The following is an 8,744-nucleotide window of genomic DNA, read 5'->3' on the forward strand; positions in this document are numbered from 1 at the left end:
TTTATATAGATCGATAGATAGATAGATACAATACAAATTAACTGCGTAAAACTTGCGAATATACAACATTCTTCGCTGTCCAATTGTCGCTGCATATAAATAGATTGTCAGGTTTACCGACCCTCGAACATGCAACGTACAATTGTCCATGAGAAAAACAATCAGTATTAAGATCTATACCACATTTTTCTAATGATTGACCTTGAGCTTTGTTAATGGTGATTGCAAATGCTAATCGAATTGGGAATTGCAATCTTTTAAATTGAAAAGGCAGATCCGTTGGAATCATGGGAATACGAGGAATAAGAACAGCCTCACCCTCAAAAGGCCCTGTCAAGATTGTGGCCTCTATTAGGTTTTCCATTGTTTTTTTTACGGCAAGTCTCGTGCCATTGCAAAGCTTTGGTGGGTTGATATTTCTTAAAAGTATTATTGGTACGCCTATTTTTAGTTGTAGCACGTGTGGTGGAAACCCTGAAAGATCCACGGAATTTAAAAATTCAGATGGATAATTGACCGCTTCATTTGGTTCCAAAACTGTGTCGACTGACTTGTAAAGGACTGCCTGGTCTCGAATCTTGGTCAAAACAATATTGTTGATTTTGTGGACGTCTATTTTTTTGGGTGCAAGAATCGATCTTTCACTTAGCCATTTTTTTTTTTATTGTTTAGAATATTCGGAAATACTTTTTCAATCAATTCATTTTTGGACGTCACTAATTTACAGAAATCAGCAGGTAGTTGTATACGTCCTGAAATTGAGTCTACTGGGAGCTTTCCGTTTCCAATTGCCAGCAATTGATCTGAAAATGTTTGACCAGAGTCATCGTTTAGCAATCGGACACGCATATTTGTAATTAGTTTTAATGTTTTTACGTGTGCCCATAAATTAGAATTTTTCAGGCAAGCATTCATTTCGTCTGCAGGAGTTGATCTAGGTATTATAGGTAATGTTTGCCTGAAATCTCCCACAAGCAATATTAATGTGCTGCCAAAGGGTTTCGACTTCCCTCGCAAATCTTTCAAGCATTGATCCAGAGCCTCGAGCGATTTTTTGTGTGCCATTGTGCACTCATCTCAAATAATAAGTTTGCATTGCTGCAATACTTTACCCATCCCAGATGATTTGTGGGAGTTTCTGTAGGGAAACTCCCTACAAATCATCAAACTCCCTACAAATCACAAATCATCCAGATGATTTGTGGGAGTTTCTCTGTGGGAGCACGTGGGAGTTTCTGTAGTATGCAAATTCAGAGGCAATTTCAAAGCGGAATGAGTAGTTCTTCAACCAGGCAGCAATGTTGCGGCTATTCCGGACGACGCAATTGCCAACGCTATATCATTTTTTGATCGAATTGATGCCAGAATCAGTTTTATCACAAACGTTTTACCAGTACCTCCTGGTGCATCCAAAAAAAAAAATTCTCCAATGTTGTTATCGACACAATGCATTATCGTATCATAAATGTCTTTTTGTTCCGACGTTAACTTGGAAATGTTATTTTGTACATACGACAATAGATCACTCGTACTGTAACTTTGTTCACGATCCAATTCTACACATGTCGAAACAGCAGCGATACGGTTAGGTGAAGGCATTCCCAAATCCTGAAGAGATTTGTTTGCCATATGTACGCACAAATCTTCTATAATAACTAAAATGTAGTTAAAAATTTCTGATTTAAAATCAAAAGTCATATCTGACGTCTCTAACTGTTTTCGATGGAGTATATCTTCGGACATTTTTTACTTATATTTTTCCCATAACTCTGTAGGAGCTGATGGAGAGCAAGTTGTTAAAATGATGCCAAACAATGCACGATTTTGACTTGGAGTTGACGTTTCGCACGCGTCATTGATGCAGTTATCCCAGTGTTGGTCATTCTCCAATAAATTCAGAGCTTGGAATGCACTACGGTAAGTGTCATGTATAGTACCGTTTACAGTTCTCAAATACTCAAAGGATGTCAGACCGGGTACATTCACCAAAAGCAGGCATAGAAAGAAGCATTCATGTTGATTGGGGTGAACGGTGTAGAGTCTTCCTATCGTGGTATCTTTGAAGATGGTAGGTTGGCCGTCGACTGACTTACCCTGTTTTCGACGTTCAAATACTTTATTTTTAGTATTCCACGTGTAATACGAAGGCACTTCAGTATACAGCAGTTTTTTTGCAAAAGAATCATTTTTACAAAGCGAAAAGAAACCAGTTAACTTTGTATCCGGTGGATTCAGGGCTCTTTGTTGCACGTTGGTTTCCGAGAAATAAACATGTTGACCATTCTGTAAATGTACCGCTAAGTGAACAACAGCTGGACTACGTTCATGTATCGGAAATGAAAGAATTCGCCAAACAGTTTCATTACTGCTTTTGTATCTTCCAGCCTGATATTGTACGATTTCGTTGATATCTTTGATTTCGGGCTGCAAGCCAAAAACTGCCATGTCACTGCCTTTGTTGACGTATTTACATATGTATTTGATTGCCTTTATGGAGTTACAGTATTAAACGTTTATGTGTGCATTAAATGTTTTTGATAATAATGGGGAATATGGAACAACCCACTGGTTATATACTTCGATGGTGGTACCGTTACGCTTCTTTATTATTGCTGTTTTACCGCCATCTTCAGTAGATCTTCTTCTATATTGTGGGTAACCATCATTGCCAGTAATTGTGTTGGATACTAAAAGTCGAGGATATTGCTTTGTGCACCTTCCTTTGGCCATGCATGGTGAATTTTCGTTCAGTGCACCGCAAGGTCCATGTATCATATTTTTTACAATAATATCATGTAACCCCTTATTGACATTTTCATCAGGTATTTCAGCGGAAATCACATCATCAATTTTGTTCGAAGTAATTTTTTTATGTAGCCAGACTAGTATATGTGCGTGTGGCAAACCTCGTTTTTGCCATTCCACTGAGTACATCCAGCATCGCACTGACCCATACACTTCAAGTTTTACTATGTAGTTTATCAGTGATTTCAACTTCTGCCGGAAGACATGGGCCGTAATGTCATGTCTATGAACCGCTGATTGTCCTTGAAGTAAAAGCTGCAGTATCTAGTTCCAAGATTGATTACTATCCCAGTATTACGTCAAATAAATCTGGACTACAATAGAGACGAACATACGCAATAGCATCTTGAGCATATTCATGCATATGACGGAGACTGCCAGCATATGACGAAGGTAAAATTGTTAATCTTCCAACGTTTGTGGTATTACCGTCATTTATAACTGCATCTCGCAAATGAATGTATTGTTCAGAGCGGAGCTTGGTCTGATTCAGGCGGATATATAGCAAACGTTCTGATTCAATTTTAGCATACATATCAACGACGAATTGGTGAAACAATTGACGGCATTTTAAAATATAATTTTCTTCGTCCTGCCGAATCATTAGTCTATAGGAATAATAATGCATTGCACTGCATTTCTTATTCATTTCTTTGTTAGTGGCTGGATTCATCAATTTAATATTAAAGTGATAGCCGTCGGCTCCATCCCAAAAAATGATAGGATATTGTAGGGCATCGTAGCATCGATGAGTTTCAGCAATTCTTAACAACTGAGCGTTTCGCTTATGAAGAATGATATCTCGAGGTAAAAACTAATCACCGACCATAACGATTGCCACTTCGTCGATAGTTGGAGCATTGTATCTACGCACATGTTGGCCAGGAGGCGTTTTGTCAGCGGAAATAACAATTTTATGCGTATCAGTAGGCATCAAATCGATGGCTGTTTTGAACAGACGCACTAAATTATTATTTCCGTGGAAAAGATGTTGCAATTGGGAAACGATTGTCCTTTCAACGTTGGGAGAAATTTCGCAACGTGCATTCAATTCAGAATTTCTATCACTGATGTAGTACAATTGTAAAAATTTATGATTCTCGCCTGAGAATGGTAGAAGGGACCCTGCTCTATGATAAATTTGCCTTTTTACTTTGAAAGTAGACATAAATTGATCTGGATTTTCGATTTGGGCTCCAAACGACAACATTTGGAAACTTGAGTTATATTTTCTGATTTGTGACAAAAAACGCTTAGATTCTGACGTAGTTCCAGTAAGGAAAGTCTTCAATGGCTCTGTTGGTGCAGCCAATAGAGGAAGTTTAACTTTACCTGAGGCGCAACACATTCCCATTGTTTCACCATTGAATTTCAAGGCCTTGCAATAGGGACAAATTTTAGAAATAGTCCCGATTTGAACGCATCTACTCAAGCTATAATCATCGACTGGGCTGTACCTGAATGCCAGGCGATAACTTTCAGGTTGCTCTGATTCCTCAGCACGCTTTCTTTTCTTACTTTCTCTATAAGCAGCAAGCCTGATTTCTTGCTTTTCTTGTGATTCCTCGGCACGCCTTCTTTTTTCACTTTTTCTTTTAGCAGCAAGTCTGGTTTCATGTTGCTCTGGTAGTTCCTCGGCACGCCTTCTTTTTTCACTTTCTCTTTTAGCAGCAAGTCTGGTTTCGCGTTGCTCTGGTAGTTCCTCGGCACGCTTTCTGTTCTTTCTTTCTCTATCAGCCTCAAGCCTGTTTCCTTGCTGTTATTTTGATTCCTCGGCACGCTTTCTTTTCTTACTTTCTCTATCAGCCTCAAGCCTGTGTCCTTGCTGTTCTTTTTATTCCTCGGCACGCTTTCTTTTCTTACTTTCTCTATCAGCAGCAAGTTTTTTGGCATAGACTCTTTGAGCATCTTCCTCGGCTGTTGCCATTGTAAGTTCATCAGTCATTTTACAGTTAACCATTAATAGATTTCTACGTGAACACATGTCTTAAATATCTTTAATGACGTCACCGTCATAACAAAAATGACGACAACTAACTTCATGACGTCAGTCAACACACAAACATGACGTCACCCGACAGACAGACCCACACACACACAGACAACTTATTTATATATATATATATAAATATATATATATATATATATATATATATATATATATATATATATATATATATATATATATATATATAGGCTACACGCAAGGAGTGAGAGTAAGGAACAGAATCAAAACTTAAAACAAATAGAAATTATTGCGTATATGTGGGGGGGGGGCTTTATCAATATTTAACTCAAATAAATCGGGGGAATAAGTTTCGACACTTATATATGCTACATAAATTAATTTAAATACATGAACAAATAAATCTTTTACCTTCTGAAGAAATGCCAAAAAAGCCACTTTTGGTAGAATCTACTAATTTCTGTCTTGCCAATGATTCTTCTGAAGGGATTTTTTGATGATTCTTGTTGTCCCATATTTCTGCTATATCCATATCCCTTTTCAGAGTCATTAGTCTGAGATTATTTCTGGTTTTTGTCAGATCCTTTTTCATTTTCTCCGTCTCTTCAGACAGATCACGCAAAGCCTTTATACCATAATCGGCACACATCTCACCTAATTTCCGCCGCTCATATTCATATTGAAGTTCAACATTGCGCCTCTCTAAAAGGTGATGGGCCCAACAATATTTGTTATTAATGGTTGTAAGGTCTGCTTTTAATTTTTATTCTGTTCGTCCAGTCTGACTAACTCCTCTTTGAACACTATACTAAGAGCTTTAAACGCTGACAACTCTTGGTTTTAAAGTGACGATCTCTGGTGATTTCTAAAATGTTCTTTTACTCCCTGATAGGTCCAGTTTCTCCTTTAGGTCTTAAAGCTCTTCTTTAAGGTCTGACCGGTTTAATTTAAGCTGAGCTATTTCCGTTTTCAGCTTCCGTTGCTTTGCTGATGAATTTCTTAAGGTATCTGATAATTTCCTTTTTTCCCTTTTCAGTTTTTTCGCTTTTTTATGGAGTTGTAGCGACAGTAAGTAAGTAAGTGTAGCGAAAGTAAGGAGCGACATTAAAACTTAAAACGAACAGAAATTACTCCGTATATGAAAGGGGCTTTTCTTCCTCGACACCCCGCTCCTTACGCTAAAGTTTTTTAATGTTTTAAAAAGTAGAGTTGCGAGAAAGAATCAAACTTTAGCGCAAGGAGCGAGGTGTCGAGGAAAAAAGCCCCTTTCATATACGGAGTAATTTCTGTTCGTTTTAAGTTTTAATGTCGCTCCTTACTTTCATTTCAAAAAACTTGTTTTTTTTATTTAATTTCTGAAAGTTTTTGAATTAATGCATGTCTGATTTTGGCTCTCCGTACATAAATTATTAAAATGAAATTTGCATATTAATTCTTCTTTTGGCTAAATGGCTTTCTCTTAGTTTTGATCAGACGATTTTGAGAAATAAGGGGTGAGGAAAGAGGCCTAGTTGCCCTCCAATTTTTCGGTTACTTAAAAAGACAACTAGATCTTTTAATTTTTAACAAACGTTTTTATTAGTAAAAAAAATATGTAACTTAAAAATTAACTTAGGTAACAAACTTTTATATTCTTATATTTTTGATTATATATATGAGAGGGTTGGTCCCCTCGTTAATACCTTGCTCTTCACACTAAATCTTGTTTTGTCCCAATTCTTTAAGAATGACCCCTGAATCAGAAAGGCCGTAGAATAAATAGTTGAAATTACTTTAAAAAATTTTAGCATAAAGAGCGAAGTATTTATCTCCTCCTAAATACCTCGCTCTTTATGCTAAAGTATTTTTAGAACCCCTCATATGCGTAATAATCTCTGTTCGTTTTAAGTCTTAATGCTTCTCCTTACTTTCAATTGAAAGAACTTTTTCATGTTTATATATTCATTGTTTTTTTTTATAGTAATGCTAGAAAGTCCTGTGCCCTTTTCATTGAATTTCTCTTCCCCCATGAGATATTCCTCCAAGGAAAGATCCTCCCATATAGCTCCCTCCCCTGAACATCACACCCAAACCAAAAAAATCCCCCTGATAACGTCGGTACACTTCCCAGTAACTATTACTGTATGTAAACATTGGTCAAAGTTTGTAACTTGCAGCCCCTCCCCCAGGGACTGTGGGGGATAAGTCATCCCCAAAGACATAGTGATTATGGTTTTTGACTCTGCGGAACAAAATGGCTATCTCAAAATTTTGCTCCGCTGACTTTGGGAAAAAATGAGCGTGGGAGGGGGCCTAGGTGCCCTCCAATTTTTTTGGTCACTTAAAAAGGGCACTATAACTTTTTATTTCCGTTAGAATGAGCCCTCTTGCAACACTCTAGAACCACTTGGTCAATACAATGACCCCTGGAAAAAAAAATAAAAAAAATAAACACGCACCCGTGATTTGTCTTCTGGCAAAAAATACGAAATTCCACAGTTTTGTAGATTGGACCTTGAACTTTTTTCTATAGGGTTCTCTGATACGCTGAATGCGATGGTGCGATTTTAAGATCCTATGACTTTTAGGGGGTGTTACCCCCTATTTTCCAAAATAAGGCAAATTTTCTCAGGCTCGTAACTTTTGATTGCAAAGACTAAATTTGATGAAACTTATATATTTAAAATCAGCATAAGAATCCGATTCTTTGGGTATATCCTTTAGCATCGAAATTCCATTTTTTAGAGTTTCGTTTACTATTGAGCCGGGTCGCTCCTTACTACAGTTCGTTACCACGAACTGTTTGATTAAGGTTAAACATATTGTGTGACACTCAACACTGGTTTCGATTTGTGGACTTGTGTACTATAGTGGATCATGCACACGGGTTTAGTTCAGGGGCTTCAGATGAGGATGGGGCGGTGTTTGGCCTCCTTTAATTTTATGAGATAGGTTTTTGGGGCATTTTCATCGGAAAATTTCCTTTAGTATTTACATAAAAGAACAATAAATTCTCTTCATGCTAAAGTTGTTAAACACTTTTAGAAAAGCTTTTTGTTTAAATTAAACATCTACTGTAAGTAGGTGTCACTATTTAAAAACTGGGACAATAGGTCAAACTTTAATGAAGAGAAAAATACATTGAGCATTAACTCCTTCACATACAGAATAATTTCCATCCGTCCAAAAACTTTTTTTTATTTAATTTTTGATTAGTTATTACAAATAATGCGGGTAAATCAGGCTTCATTTTCATGACAAAATTCGTCCCGTGACAATAAACTTCTTGGAGGAGAGTTCGACCATGTAAGACAAAAATCTCCTCTCCCGTAAAATCTACTTCAAACAGTTCTGTCGTCACAATAAATATACGTAACTGGTAGCCCTTTTGCCTCTGGCTTTGAGGTTTTATATTATCCAAAAAGCAATAGTTGCTGAACCTTTCAGCTATATTGAAAAAATCTTAAAATTTCGATCGAGTGAACTTTAAGAAAAAAGCATGGGAGGGGGGCTAGCTGCCCTCCAATATTTTTGGTTCCTTTAAAAGGGCACCCTTCCAAGGAAGGTCCTATTTCCTTAAACCTTTATTTATGACACCATCCCACCCCCGACGAGGATAACCTGTTTTCCTTTAAGCCCTACAAGGTTAACTGTAAAGGACAATTTTCGGCAATCTGTCATCCTTCATCCACAGAACGTGGCCTAGCCACGTTTATTTTTTCATTATAGCCCTAGAAAATGGGATTGAACTACATTTGAACTACAGCCTACTGTTAGAAATATGGTCATTCAGCCGGGTACCCTGAACAATCCGTAGGCAATTTCTCTGGAAAACATCTAGTAAATTTTCATCCACTTTTCGGAGCACCCATACTTCAGAGCCATAATTGACCACTGTCATCACTGTAGCTTCCATTATTCTAATCTTAGTTTGCCGAGTTACCTTCCTATTCTTCCAAACTTTTTTTAACTGTGAAAAAACACCCTGAGCCTT

Source organism: Artemia franciscana, chromosome 20 (genome assembly GCF_032884065.1).
Source record: "Artemia franciscana chromosome 20, ASM3288406v1, whole genome shotgun sequence".
NCBI lineage: Eukaryota > Metazoa > Arthropoda > Branchiopoda > Anostraca > Artemiidae > Artemia > Artemia franciscana.